Here is a 15,119-nt window from a genome sequence, read left to right on the forward strand (position 1 = left end):
CTGGAATGGCGAACCCGAGCACAAGGAGAGGAGAAATGAGGTGCGATTTAGAAACCTTTCCCGATCTCACGGCATACCATCTTCTGTGTTTCCCATGCATGTTTTGATGTGAGAAGATGCCCTTGTACCTGGAGATTTGAGACCCATGGGGTGGGTACCCCGCGGTATTACTTTAAAATATCTGCGTTTGCTCACCCAACCTCACCAATCCTCTCAGCCCCAAGAGTGTCCAGCCTTATGTCTCATCCAGCTGTGGGTCTAGATATGGTCAATCCAGGTTGCATCAGAGACCCTGAACGGATTTTGTAGGAATTTCTCTCTCTTTCACTGTCTTTGTTTTGTGGGTTTTTTAAAGTAATTTATGTTTAGAATGGGGCTTGGCTGCTTTTCCCTTCTGTGTTTATGCCGCTTTACACCCTCTTGATTCACTTGCAGAGAGATATCAATACATAGGTTTTCAGATTCTTACTAGTCAGATATATCTTGTGCGGTGACTAGGGAGTGTTGAGTCCAGTCCACTGAGCAGGGAGTAGGCCTTGTCTATTACATATTTGGCTTATGGAGCGGTGTCTGAGCTAATTTCAAACCCTTGTTTTATGCATCACCGCACCCCACCTTTCCCGTTAAGCAGCCATAGTGTGTCTTCTAAAGGTGTGACTCTGTTCTGTTTTGTAATTCAGTTCAAGTGTAGCGATTTTGACATTCCCTCTATAAGCGATATCTTAGGATAAGTGTCTTTTTCTGTGTGACTTATTTCACTTAGAATCATCGTACCTAAATCCACACATCATGCTGCTAACTAGCTTTATGACATTAATTTCATGGCTGAGGGATATTCCATTGTGCCAAGTACCACCATTTCTTTATCCATTTTTCTCTTTCCTGGGATATTGAAGGTGTACTGAAGTGGAGGTTCTTGCAAACAGAGCAGCCGTAAAGTTTGGGGTGCCTGTGTCTTGTTGATTTTTAGTTTTCCCAATTTATACGCCCATGATTGGAAGTGCCCTATGCTCTCTAAGCTGTGTTTATTACTTGTTTCAGGACACACAGTACACTTCTCCAGAGTGCCTGTTGGCAATTTACATCCCACCCATCAGCGTAGCAAGGCTCCCATGTCTCCATGGCGTGTCCTGCTTTTCTGGTTTTTACACTTTTTTCAGCATGGCCCTTTTGACCGAGGGCAAGCGAGACTTCTTTGTAGCGCTGATTTGCCCTTCCGGCTTGCTTGGTTGGCCAAAAAGGGCGTATGCGTTTTTTCCTGAATATATTCAGGAAAAAAAGCATACGCCCTTTTTGGCCAAGGGCATCACTGTCAACGTTTTGCCGCTTTTCATGTGCTTTAAAGGCCAGTCGAATCTACCTCCTGAAATCAGTTTCCTGCAAATCTGCCTTGCTTTCAAATCCTCTTCGTTGCCTTCCTTCAATATATTTGAGGACGAGAGTTCTCATTTGTAACTCTGCACGTTTGTGAATTGCAGTGCCCCTGAGCTCCATTTGTCTTCTCGCTTTTTTGGGAGCTGGCCGCAAAGGCGCAGGATTGCTTCAGGCCCTATTTTGGTTCTGGGGGGCAGGCTGAGCATGTGGTTCATTCTTCTTCCTGATGGGTAAATGGAGTGACCTGTGCCTGTTCCAACACCTAGGGCTAGTCTCTCGTTGGTTCCCCCTCTTCCCGTTCATCCTCAGGACAAATTGCAACCTGTACAAAAGAGGAGGTTAAAGGTGCTGATTCTCCAAGTAGGGAGATGGTTAGTCAAGCAGCTGGAATGCGAACCCGAGCACAAGGAGAGGAGAAATGAGGTGCGTTTTAGAAACCTTTCCCGATCTCACGGCATACCATCTTCTGTGTTTCCCATGCATGTTTTGATGTAAGAAGATGCCCTTGTACCTGGAGATTTGAGACCCATGGGGTGGGTACCCCACGGTATTACTTTAAAATATCTGCGTTTGCTCACCCAACCTCACCAATCCTCTCAGCCCCAAGCGTGTCCAGCCTTATGTCTCATCCAGCTGTGGGTCAAGATATGGTCAATCCGGGTTGCATCAGCGACCCTGAACGGATTTTGTAACAATTTCTCTCTCTTTCACTGTCTTTGTTTTGTGGGTTTTTTAAAGTAATTTATGTTTAGAATGGGGCTTGGCTGCTTTTCCCTGCTGTGTTTATGCCGCTTTACACCCTCTTGATTCACTTGCAGAGAGATATCAATACATAGGTTTTCAGATTCTTACTAGTCAGATATATCTTGTGCGGTGACTAGGGAGTGTTGAGTCCAGTCCACTGAGCAGGGAGTAGGCCTTGTCTATTACATATTTGGCCTATGGAGCGGTGTCTGAGCTAATTTCAAACCCTTGTTTTATGCATCACCTCACCCCACCTTTCCCGTTAAGCAGCCATAGTGTGTCTTCTAAAGGTGTGACTCTGTTCTGTTTTGTAATTCAGTTCAAGTGTAGCGATTTTGACATTCCCTCTATAAGCGATATCTTAGGATAAGTGTCTTTTACTGTGTGACTTATTTCACTTAGAATCATCGTACCTAAATCCACTCATCATGCTGCTAACTAGCTTTATGACATTAATTTCATGGCTGAGGGATATTCCATTGTGCCAATTACCACCATTTCTTTATCCATTTTTCTCTTTCCTGGGATATTGAAGGTGTAGTGAAGTGGAGGTTCTTGCAAACAGAGCAGCCGTAAAGTTTGGGGTGCCTGTGTCTTGTTGATTTTTAGTTTTCCCAATTTATACGCCCATGATTGGAAGTGCCCTATGCTCTCTAAGCTGTGTTTATTACTTGTTTCAGGACACACAGTACACTTCTCCAGAGTGCCTGTTGGCAATTTACATCCCACCCATCAGCGTAGAAAGGCTCCCATGTCTCCATGGCCTGTCCTGCTTTTCTGGTTTTTACACTTTTTTCAGCATGGCCCTTTTGACCGAGGGCAAGCGAGACTTCATTGTAGCGCTGATTTGCCCTTCCGGCTTGCTTGCTTGGCCAAAAAGGGCGTATGCGTTTTTTCCTGAATATATTCAGGAAAAAACGCATACGCCCTTTTTGGCCAAGGGCATCATTGTCAACGTTTTGCCGCTTTTCATGTGCTTTAAAGGCCAGTCGAATCTACCTCCTGAAATCAGTTTCCTGCAAATCTGCCTTGCTTTCAAATCCTCTTCGTTGCCTTCCTTCAATATATTTGAGGACGAGAGTTCTCATTTGTAACTCTGCACGTTTGTGAATTGCAGTGCCCCTGAGCTCCATTTGTCTTCTCGCTTTTTTGGGAGCTGGCCGCAAAAGCGCAGGATTGCTTCAGGCCCTATTTTGGTTCTGGGGGGCAGGCTGAGCCTGTGGTTCATTCTTCTTCCTGATGGGTAAATGGAGTGACCTGTGCCTGTTCCAACACCTAGGGCTAGTCTCTCGTTGGTTCCCCGTCTTCCCGTTCATCCTCAGGACAAATTGCAACCTGTACGAAACAGGAGGTTAAAGGTGCTGATTCTCCAAGTAGGGAGATGGTTAGTCAAGCAGCTGGAATGGCGAACCCGAGCACAAGGAGAGGAGAAATGAGGTGCGTTTTAGAAACCTTTCCCGATCAAACGGCATACCATCTTCTGTGTTTCCCATGCATGTTTTGATGTAAGAAGATGCCCTTGTACCTGGAGATTTGAGACCCATGGGGTGGGTACCCCGCGGTATTACTTTAAAATATCTGCGTTTGCTCACCCAACCTCACCAATCCTCTCAGCCCCAAGAGTGTCCAGCCTTATGTCTCATCCAGCTGTGGGTGTAGATATGGTCAATCCAGGTTGCATCAGCGACCCTGAACGGATTTTGTAAGAATTTCTCTCTCTTTCACTGTCTTTGTTTTGTGGGTTTTATAAGTAATTTATGTTTAGAATGGGGCTTGGCTGCTTTTCCCTGCTGTGTTTATGCCGCTTTACACCCTCTTGATTCACTTGCAGAGAGATATCAATACATAGGTTTTCAGATTCTTACTAGTCAGATATATCTTGTGCGGTGACTAGGGAGTGTTGAGTCCAGTCCACTGAGCAGGGAGTAGGCCTTGTCTATTACATATTTGGCTTATGGAGCGGTGTCTGAGCTAATTTCAAACCCTTGTTTTATGCATCACCGCACCCCACCTTTCCCGTTAAGCAGCCATAGTGTGTCTTCTAAAGGTGTGACTCTGTTCTGTTTTGTAATTCAGTTCAAGTGTAGCGATTTTGACATTCCCTCTATAAGCGATATCTTAGGATAAGTGTCTTTTTCTGTGTGACTTATTTCACTTAGAATCATCCTACCTAAATCCACACATCATGCTGCTAACTAGCTTTATGACATTAATTTCATGGCTGAGGGATATTCCATTGTGCCAAGTACCACCATTTCTTTATCCATTTTTCTCTTTCCTGGGATATTGAAGGTGTACTGAAGTGGAGGTTCTTGCAAACAGAGCAGCCGTAAAGTTTGGGGTGCCTGTGTCTTGTTGATTTTTAGTTTTCCCAATTTATACGCCCATGAGTGGAAGTGCCCTATGCTCTCTAAGCTGTGTTTATTACTTGTTTCAGGACACACAGTACACTTCTCCAGAGTGCCTGTTGGCAATTTACATCCCACCCATCAGCGTAGAAAGGCTCCCATGTCTCCATGGCCTGTCCTGCTTTTCTGGTTTTTACACTTTTTTCAGGATGGCCCTTTTGACCGAGGGCAAGCGAGACTTCTTTGTAGCGCTGATTTGCCCTTCCGGCTTGCTTGGTTGGCCAAAAAGGGCGTATGCGTTTTTTCCTGAATATATTCAGGAAAAAACGCATACGCCCTTTTTGGCCAAGGGCATCATTGTCAACGTTTTGCCGCTTTTCATGTGCTTTAAAGGCGAGTCGAATCTACCTCCTGAAATCAGTTTCCTGCAAATCTGCCTTGCTTTCAAATCCTCTTCGTTGCCTTCCTTCAATATATTTGAGGACGAGAGTTCTCATTTGTAACTCTGCACGTTTGTGAATTGCAGTGCCCCTGAGCTCCATTTGTCTTCTCGCTTTTTTGGGAGCTGGCCGCAAAGGCGCAGGATTGCTTCAGGCCCTATTTTGGTTCTGGGGGGCAGGCTGAGCCTGTGGTTCATTCTTCTTCCTGATGGGTAAATGGAGTGACCTGTGCCTGTTCCAACACCTAGGGCTAGTCTGTCGTTGGTTCCCCCTCTTCCCGTTCATCCTCAGGACAAATTGCAACCTGTACGAAACAGGAGGTTAAAGGTGCTGATTCTCCAAGTAGGGAGATGGTTAGTCAAGCAGCTGGAATGGCGAACCCGAGCACAAGGAGAGGAGAAATGAGGTGCGTTTTAGAAACCTTTCCCGATCTCACGGCATACCATCTTCTGTGTTTCCCATGCATGTTTTGATGTAAGAAGATGCCTTGTACCTGGAGATTTGAGACCCATGGGGTGGGTACCCCGCGGTATTACTTTAAAATATCTGCGTTTGCTCACCCAACCTCACCAATCCTCTCAGCCCCAAGAGTGTCCAGCCTTATGTATCATCCAGCTGTGGGACTAGATACGGTCAATCCAGGTTGCATCAGCGACCCTGAACGGATTTTGTAAGAATTTCTCTCTCTTTCACTGTCTTTGTTTTGTGGGTTTTTTAAAGTAATTTATGTTTAGAATGGGGCTTGGCTGCTTTTCCCTGCTGTGTTTATGCCGCTTTACACCCTCTTGATTCACTTGCAGAGAGATATCAATACATAGGTTTTCAGATTCTTACTAGTCAGATATATATTGTGCGGTGACTAGGGAGTGTTGAGTCCAGTCCACTGAGCAGGGAGTAGGCCTTGTCTCTTACATATTTGGCCTATGGAGCGGTGTCTGAGCTAATTTCAAACCCTTGTTTTATGCATCACCTCACCCCACCTTTCCCGTTAAGCAGCCATAGTGTGTCTTCTAAAGGTGTGACTCTGTTCTGTTTTGTAATTCAGTTCAAGTGTAGCGATTTTGACATTCCCTCTATAAGCGATATCTTAGGATAAGTGTCTTTTTCTGTGTGACTTATTTCACTTAGAATCATCGTACCTAAATCCACTCATCATGCTGCTAACTAGCTTTATGACATTAATTTCATGGCTGAGGGATATTCCATTGTGCCAAGTACCACCATTTCTTTATCCATTTTTCTCTTTCCTGGGATATTGAAGGTGTACTGAAGTGGAGGTTCTTGCAAACAGAGCAGCCGTAAAGTTTGGGGTGCCTGTGTCTTGTTTATTTTTAGTTTTCCCAATTTATACGCCCATGAGTGGAAGTGCCCTATGCTCTCTAAGCTGTGTTTATTACTTGTTTCAGGACACACAGTACACTTCTCCAGAGTGCCTGTTGGCAATTTACATCCCACCCATCAGCGTAGAAAGGCTCCCATGTCTCCATGGCCTGTCCTGCTTTTCTGGTTTTTACACTTTTTTCAGCATGGCCCTTTTGACCGAGGGCAAGCGAGACTTCTTTGTAGCGCTGATTTGCCCTTCCGGCTTGCTTGGTTGGCCAAAAAGGGCGTATGCGTTTTTTCCTGAATATATTCAGGAAAAAACGCATACGCCCTTTTTGGCCAAGGGCATCATTGTCAACGTTTTGCCGCTTTTCATGTGCTTTAAAGGCGAGTCGAATCTACCTCCTGAAATCAGTTTCCTGCAAATCTGCCTTGCTTTCAAATCCTCTTCGTTGCCTTCCTTCAATATATTTGAGGACGAGAGTTCTCATTTGTAACTCTGCACGTTTGTGAATTGCAGTGCCCCTGAGCTCCATTTGTCTTCTCGCTTTTTTGGGAGCTGGCCGCAAAGGCGCAGGATTGCTTCAGGCCCTATTTTGGTTCTGGGGGGCAGGCTGAGCCTGTGGTTCATTCTTCTTCCTGATGGGTAAATGGAGTGACCTGTGCCTGTTCCAACACCTAGGGCTAGTCTGTCGTTGGTTCCCCCTCTTCCCGTTCATCCTCAGGACAAATTGCAACCTGTACGAAACAGGAGGTTAAAGGTGCTGATTCTCCAAGTAGGGAGATGGTTAGTCAAGCAGCTGGAATGGCGAACCCGAGCACAAGGAGAGGAGAAATGAGGTGCGTTTTAGAAACCTTTCCCGATCTCACGGCATACCATCTTCTGTGTTTCCCATGCATGTTTTGATGTAAGAAGATGCCTTGTACCTGGAGATTTGAGACCCATGGGGTGGGTACCCCGCGGTATTACTTTAAAATATCTGCGTTTGCTCACCCAACCTCACCAATCCTCTCAGCCCCAAGAGTGTCCAGCCTTATGTATCATCCAGCTGTGGGACTAGATACGGTCAATCCAGGTTGCATCAGCGACCCTGAACGGATTTTGTAAGAATTTCTCTCTCTTTCACTGTCTTTGTTTTGTGGGTTTTTTAAAGTAATTTATGTTTAGAATGGGGCTTGGCTGCTTTTCCCTGCTGTGTTTATGCCGCTTTACACCCTCTTGATTCACTTGCAGAGAGATATCAATACATAGGTTTTCAGATTCTTACTAGTCAGATATATATTGTGCGGTGACTAGGGAGTGTTGAGTCCAGTCCACTGAGCAGGGAGTAGGCCTTGTCTCTTACATATTTGGCCTATGGAGCGGTGTCTGAGCTAATTTCAAACCCTTGTTTTATGCATCACCTCACCCCACCTTTCCCGTTAAGCAGCCATAGTGTGTCTTCTAAAGGTGTGACTCTGTTCTGTTTTGTAATTCAGTTCAAGTGTAGCGATTTTGACATTCCCTCTATAAGCGATATCTTAGGATAAGTGTCTTTTTCTGTGTGACTTATTTCACTTAGAATCATCGTACCTAAATCCACTCATCATGCTGCTAACTAGCTTTATGACATTAATTTCATGGCTGAGGGATATTCCATTGTGCCAAGTACCACCATTTCTTTATCCATTTTTCTCTTTCCTGGGATATTGAAGGTGTACTGAAGTGGAGGTTCTTGCAAACAGAGCAGCCGTAAAGTTTGGGGTGCCTGTGTCTTGTTTATTTTTAGTTTTCCCAATTTAAACGCCCATGAGTGGAAGTGCCCTATGCTCTCTAAGCTGTGTTTATTACTTGTTTCAGGACACACAGTACACTTCTCCAGAGTGCCTGTTGGCAATTTACATCCCACCCATCAGCGTAGAAAGGCTCCCATGTCTCCATGGCCTGTCCTGCTTTTCTGGTTTTTACACTTTTTTCAGCATGGCCCTTTTGACCGAGGGCAAGCGAGACTTCTTTGTAGCGCTGATTTGCCCTTCCGGCTTGCTTGGTTGGCCAAAAAGGGCGTATGCGTTTTTTCCTGAATATATTCAGGAAAAAACGCATACGCCCTTTTTGGCCAAGGGCATCATTGTCAACGTTTTGCCGCTTTTCATGTGCTTTAAAGGCGAGTCGAATCTACCTCCTGAAATCAGTTTCCTGCAAATCTGCCTTGCTTTCAAATCCTCTTCGTTGCCTTCCTTCAATATATTTGAGGACGAGAGTTCTCATTTGTAACTCTGCACGTTTGTGAATTGCAGTGCCCCTGAGCTCCATTTGTCTTCTCGCTTTTTTGGGAGCTGGCCGCAAAGGCGCAGGATTGCTTCAGGCCCTATTTTGGTTCTGGGGGGCAGGCTGAGCCTGTGGTTCATTCTTCTTCCTGATGGGTAAATGGAGTGACCTGTGCCTGTTCCAACACCTAGGGCTAGTCTGTCGTTGGTTCCCCCTCTTCCCGTTCATCCTCAGGACAAATTGCAACCTGTACGAAACAGGAGGTTAAAGGTGCTGATTCTCCAAGTAGGGAGATGGTTAGTCAAGCAGCTGGAATGGCGAACCCGAGCACAAGGAGAGGAGAAATGAGGTGCGTTTTAGAAACCTTTCCCGATCTCACGGCATACCATCTTCTGTGTTTCCCATGCATGTTTTGATGTAAGAAGATGCCTTGTACCTGGAGATTTGAGACCCATGGGGTGGGTACCCCGCGGTATTACTTTAAAATATCTGCGTTTGCTCACCCAACCTCACCAATCCTCTCAGCCCCAAGAGTGTCCAGCCTTATGTATCATCCAGCTGTGGGACTAGATACGGTCAATCCAGGTTGCATCAGCGACCCTGAACGGATTTTGTAAGAATTTCTCTCTCTTTCACTGTCTTTGTTTTGTGGGTTTTTTAAAGTAATTTATGTTTAGAATGGGGCTTGGCTGCTTTTCCCTGCTGTGTTTATGCCGCTTTACACCCTCTTGATTCACTTGCAGAGAGATATCAATACATAGGTTTTCAGATTCTTACTAGTCAGATATATATTGTGCGGTGACTAGGGAGTGTTGAGTCCAGTCCACTGAGCAGGGAGTAGGCCTTGTCTCTTACATATTTGGCCTATGGAGCGGTGTCTGAGCTAATTTCAAACCCTTGTTTTATGCATCACCTCACCCCACCTTTCCCGTTAAGCAGCCATAGTGTGTCTTCTAAAGGTGTGACTCTGTTCTGTTTTGTAATTCAGTTCAAGTGTAGCGATTTTGACATTCCCTCTATAAGCGATATCTTAGGATAAGTGTCTTTTTCTGTGTGACTTATTTCACTTAGAATCATCGTACCTAAATCCACTCATCATGCTGCTAACTAGCTTTATGACATTAATTTCATGGCTGAGGGATATTCCATTGTGCCAAGTACCACCATTTCTTTATCCATTTTTCTCTTTCCTGGGATATTGAAGGTGTACTGAAGTGGAGGTTCTTGCAAACAGAGCAGCCGTAAAGTTTGGGGTGCCTGTGTCTTGTTGATTTTTAGTTTTCCCAATTTATACGCCCATGAGTGGAAGTGCCCTATGCTCTCTAAGCTGTGTTTATTACTTGTTTCAGGACACACAGTACACTTCTCCAGAGTGCCTGTTGGCAATTTACATCCCACCCATCAGCGTAGAAAGGCTCCCATGTCTCCATGGCCTGTCCTGCTTTTCTGGTTTTTACACTTTTTTCAGCATGGCCCTTTTGACCGAGGGCAAGCGAGACTTCTTTGTAGCGCTGATTTGCCCTTCCGGCTTGCTTGGTTGGCCAAAAAGGGCGTATGCGTTTTTTCCTGAATATATTCAGGAAAAAACGCATACGCCCTTTTTGGCCAAGGGCATCATTGTCAACGTTTTGCCGCTTTTCATGTGCTTTAAAGGCCAGTCGAATCTACCTCCTGAAATCAGTTTCCTGCAAATCTGCCTTGCTTTCAAATCCTCTTCGTTGCCTTCCTTCAATATATTTGAGTACGAGAGTTCTCATTTGTAACTCTGCACGTTTGTGAATTGCAGTGCCCCTGAGCTCCATTTGTCTTCTCGCTTTTTTGGGAGCTGGCCGCAAAAGCGCAGGATTGCTTCAGGCCCTATTTTGGTTCTGGGGGGCAGGCTGAGCCTGTGGTTCATTCTTCTTCCTGATGGGTAAATGGAGTGACCTGTGCCTGTTCCAACACCTAGGGCTAGTCTCTCGTTGGTTCCCCGTCTTCCCGTTCATCCTCAGGACAAATTGCAACCTGTACGAAACAGGAGGTTAAAGGTGCTGATTCTCCAAGTAGGGAGATGGTTAGTCAAGCAGCTGGAATGGCGAACCCGAGCACAAGGAGAGGAGAAATGAGGTGCGTTTTAGAAACCTTTCCCGATCTCACGGCATACCATCTTCTGTGTTTCCCATGCATGTTTTGATGTGAGAAGATGCCCTTGTACCTGGAGATTTGAGACCCATGGGGTGGGTACCCCGCGGTATTACTTTAAAATATCTGCGTTTGCTCACCCAACCTCACCAATCCTCTCAGCCCCAAGAGTGTCCAGCCTTATGTCTCATCCAGCTGTGGGTCTAGATACGGTCAATCCAGGTTGCATCAGCGACCCTGAACGGATTTTGTAAGAATTTCTCTCTCTTTCACTGTCTTTGTTTTGTGGGTTTTTTAAAGTAATTTATGTTTAGAATGGGGCTTGGCTGCTTTTCCCTGCTGTGTTTATGCCGCTTTACACCCTCTTGATTCACTTGCAGAGAGATATCAATACATAGGTTTTCAGATTCTTACTAGTCAGATATATCTTGTGCGGTGACGAGGGAGTGTTGAGTCCAGTCCACTGAGCAGGGAGTAGGCCTTGTCTATTACATATTTGGCCTATGGAGCGGTGTCTGAGCTAATTTCAAACCCTTGTTTTATGCATCACCCCACCTCACCTTTCCCGTTAAGCAGCCATAGTGTGTCTTCTAAAGGTGTGACTCTGTTCTGTTTTGTAATTCAGTTCAAGTGTAGCGATTTTGACATTCCCTCTATAAGCGATATCTTAGGATAAGTGTCTTTTTCTGTGTGACTTATTTCACTTAGAATCATCGTACCTAAATCCACACATCATGTTGCTAACTAGCTTTATGACATTAATTTCATGGCTGAGGGATATTCCATTGTGCCAAGTACCACCATTTCTTTATCCATTTTTCTCTTTCCTGGGATATTGAAAGTGTACTGAAGTGGAGGTTCTTGCAAACAGAGCAGCCATAAATTTTGGGGTGCCTGTGTCTTGTTGATTTTTAGTTTTCCCAATTTATACGCCCATGAGTGGAAGTGCCCTATGCTCTCTAAGCTGTGTTTATTACTTGTTTCAGGACACACAGTACACTTCTCCAGAGTGCCTGTTGGCAATTTATATCCCACCCATCAGCGTAGAAAGGCTCCCATGTCTCCATGGCCCGTCCTGCTTTTCTGGTTTTTACACTTTTTTCAGCATGGCCCTTTTGACCGAGGGCAAGCGAGACTTCTTTGTAGCGCTGATTTGCCCTTCCGGCTTGCTTGGTTGGCCAAAAAGGGCGTATGCGTTTTTTCCTGAATATATTCAGGAAAAAACGCATACGCCCTTTTTGGCCAAGGGCATCATTGTCAACGTTTTGCCGCTTTTCATGTGCTTTAAAGGCCAGTCGAATCTACCTCCTGAAATCTGTTTCCTGCAAATCTGCCTTGCTTTCAAATCCTCTTCGTTGCCTTCCATCAATATATTTGAGGACGAGAGTTCTCATTTGTAACTCTGTACGTTTGTGAATTGCAGTGCCCCTGAGCTCCATTTGTCTTTTCGCTTTTTTGGGAGCTGGCCGCAAAAGCGCAGGATTGCTTCAGGCCCTATTTTGGTTCTGGGGGGCAGGCTGAGCCTGTGGTTCATTCTTCTTCCTGATGGGTAAATGGAGTGACCTGTGCCTGTTCCAACACCTAGGGCTAGTCTCTCGTTGGTTCCCCGTCTTCCCGTTTATCCTCAGGACAAATTGCAACCTGTACGAAACAGGAGGTTAAAGGTGCTGATTCTCCAAGTAGGGAGATGGTTAGTCAAGCGGCTGGAATGGCGAACCCGAGCACAAGGAGAGGAGAAATGAGGTGCGTTTTAGAAACCTTTCCCGATCTCACGGCATACCATCTTCTGTGTTTCCCATGCATGTTTTGATGTAAGAAGATGCCCTTGTACCTGGAGATTTGAGACCCATGGGGTGGGTACCCCACTGTATTACTTTAAAATATCTGCGTTTGCTCACCCAACCTCACCAATCCTCTCAGCCCCAAGAGTGTCCAGCCTTATATCTCATCCAGCTGTGGGTCTAGATGTGGTCAATCCAGGTTGCATCAGCGACCCTGAACGGATTTTGTAACAATTTCTCTCTCTTTCACTGTCTTTGTTTTGTGGGTTTTTTAAAGTAATTTATGTTTAGAATGGGGCTTGGCTGCTTTTCCCTGCAGTGTTTATGCCGCTTTACACCCTCTTGATTCACTTGCAGAGAGATATCAATACATAGGTTTTCAGATTCTTACTAGTCAGATATATCTTGTGTGGTGACTAGGGAGTGTTGAGTCCAGTCCACTGAGCAGGGAGTAGGCCTTGTCTATTACATATTTGGCTTATGGAGCGGTGTCTGAGCTAATTTCAAACCCTTGTTTTATGCATCACCGCACCCCACCTTTCCCGTTAAGCAGCCATAGTGTGTCTTCTAAAGGTGTGACTCTGTTCTGTTTTGTAATTCAGTTCAAGTGTAGCGATTTTGACATTCCCTCTATAAGCGATATCTTAGGATAAGTGTCTTTTTCTGTGTGACTTATTTCACTTAGAATCATCGTACCTAAATCCACACATCATGCTGCTAACTAGCTTTATGACATTAATTTCATGGCTGAGGGATATTCCATTGTGCCAAGTACCACCATTTCTTTATCCATTTTTCTCTTTCCTGGGATATTGAAGGTGTACTGAAGTGGAGGTTCTTGCAAACAGAGCAGCCGTAAAGTTTGGGTGCCTGTGTCTTGTTGATTTTTAGTTTTCCCAATTTATACGCCCATGAGTGGAAGTGCCCTATGCTCTCTAAGCTGTGTTTATTACTTGTTTCAGGACACACAGTACACTTCTCCAGAGTGCCTGTTGGCAATTTACATCCCACCCATCAGCGTAGAAAGGCTCCCATGTCTCCATGGCCTGTCCTGCTTTTCTGGTTTTTACACTTTTTTCAGCATGGCCCTTTTGACCGAGGGCAAGCGAGACTTCTTTGTAGCGCTGATTTGCCCTTCCGGCTTGCTTGGTTGGCCAAAAAGGGCGTATGCGTTTTTTCCTGAATATATTCAGGAAAAAACGCATACGCCCTTTTTGGCCAAGGGCATCATTGTCAACGTTTTGCCGCTTTTCATGTGCTTTAAAGGCCAGTCGAATCTACCTCCTGAAATCAGTTTCCTGCAAATCTGCCTTGCTTTCAAATCCTCTTCGTTGCCTTCCTTCAATATATTTGAGTACGAGAGTTCTCATTTGTAACTCTGCACGTTTGTGAATTGCAGTGCCCCTGAGCTCCATTTGTCTTCTCGCTTTTTTGGGAGCTGGCCGCAAAAGCGCAGGATTGCTTCAGGCCCTATTTTGGTTCTGGGGGGCAGGCTGAGCCTGTGGTTCATTCTTCTTCCTGATGGGTAAATGGAGTGACCTGTGCCTGTTCCAACACCTAGGGCTAGTCTCTCGTTGGTTCCCCGTCTTCCCGTTCATCCTCAGGACAAATTGCAACCTGTACGAAACAGGAGGTTAAAGGTGCTGATTCTCCAAGTAGGGAGATGGTTAGTCAAGCAGCTGGAATGGCGAACCCGAGCACAAGGAGAGGAGAAATGAGGTGCGTTTTAGAAACCTTTCCCGATCTCACGGCATACCATCTTCTGTGTTTCCCATGCATGTTTTGATGTGAGAAGATGCCCTTGTACCTGGAGATTTGAGACCCATGGGGTGGGTACCCCGCGGTATTACTTTAAAATATCTGCGTTTGCTCACCCAACCTCACCAATCCTCTCAGCCCCAAGAGTGTCCAGCCTTATGTCTCATCCAGCTGTGGGTCTAGATACGGTCAATCCAGGTTGCATCAGCGACCCTGAACGGATTTTGTAAGAATTTCTCTCTCTTTCACTGTCTTTGTTTTGTGGGTTTTTTAAAGTAATTTATGTTTAGAATGGGGCTTGGCTGCTTTTCCCTGCTGTGTTTATGCCGCTTTACACCCTCTTGATTCACTTGCAGAGAGATATCAATACATAGGTTTTCAGATTCTTACTAGTCAGATATATCTTGTGCGGTGACGAGGGAGTGTTGAGTCCAGTCCACTGAGCAGGGAGTAGGCCTTGTCTATTACATATTTGGCCTATGGAGCGGTGTCTGAGCTAATTTCAAACCCTTGTTTTATGCATCACCCCACCTCACCTTTCCCGTTAAGCAGCCATAGTGTGTCTTCTAAAGGTGTGACTCTGTTCTGTTTTGTAATTCAGTTCAAGTGTAGCGATTTTGACATTCCCTCTATAAGCGATATCTTAGGATAAGTGTCTTTTTCTGTGTGACTTATTTCACTTAGAATCATCGTACCTAAATCCACACATCATGTTGCTAACTAGCTTTATGACATTAATTTCATGGCTGAGGGATATTCCATTGTGCCAAGTACCACCATTTCTTTATCCATTTTTCTCTTTCCTGGGATATTGAAAGTGTACTGAAGTGGAGGTTCTTGCAAACAGAGCAGCCATAAATTTTGGGGTGCCTGTGTCTTGTTGATTTTTAGTTTTCCCAATTTATACGCCCATGAGTGGAAGTGCCCTATGCTCTCTAAGCTGTGTTTATTACTTGTTTCAGGACACACAGTACACTTCTCC

This window comes from Eubalaena glacialis, chromosome 5 (genome assembly GCF_028564815.1).
Source record: "Eubalaena glacialis isolate mEubGla1 chromosome 5, mEubGla1.1.hap2.+ XY, whole genome shotgun sequence".
In the NCBI taxonomy this organism is placed as follows: Eukaryota; Metazoa; Chordata; class Mammalia; order Artiodactyla; family Balaenidae; genus Eubalaena; species Eubalaena glacialis.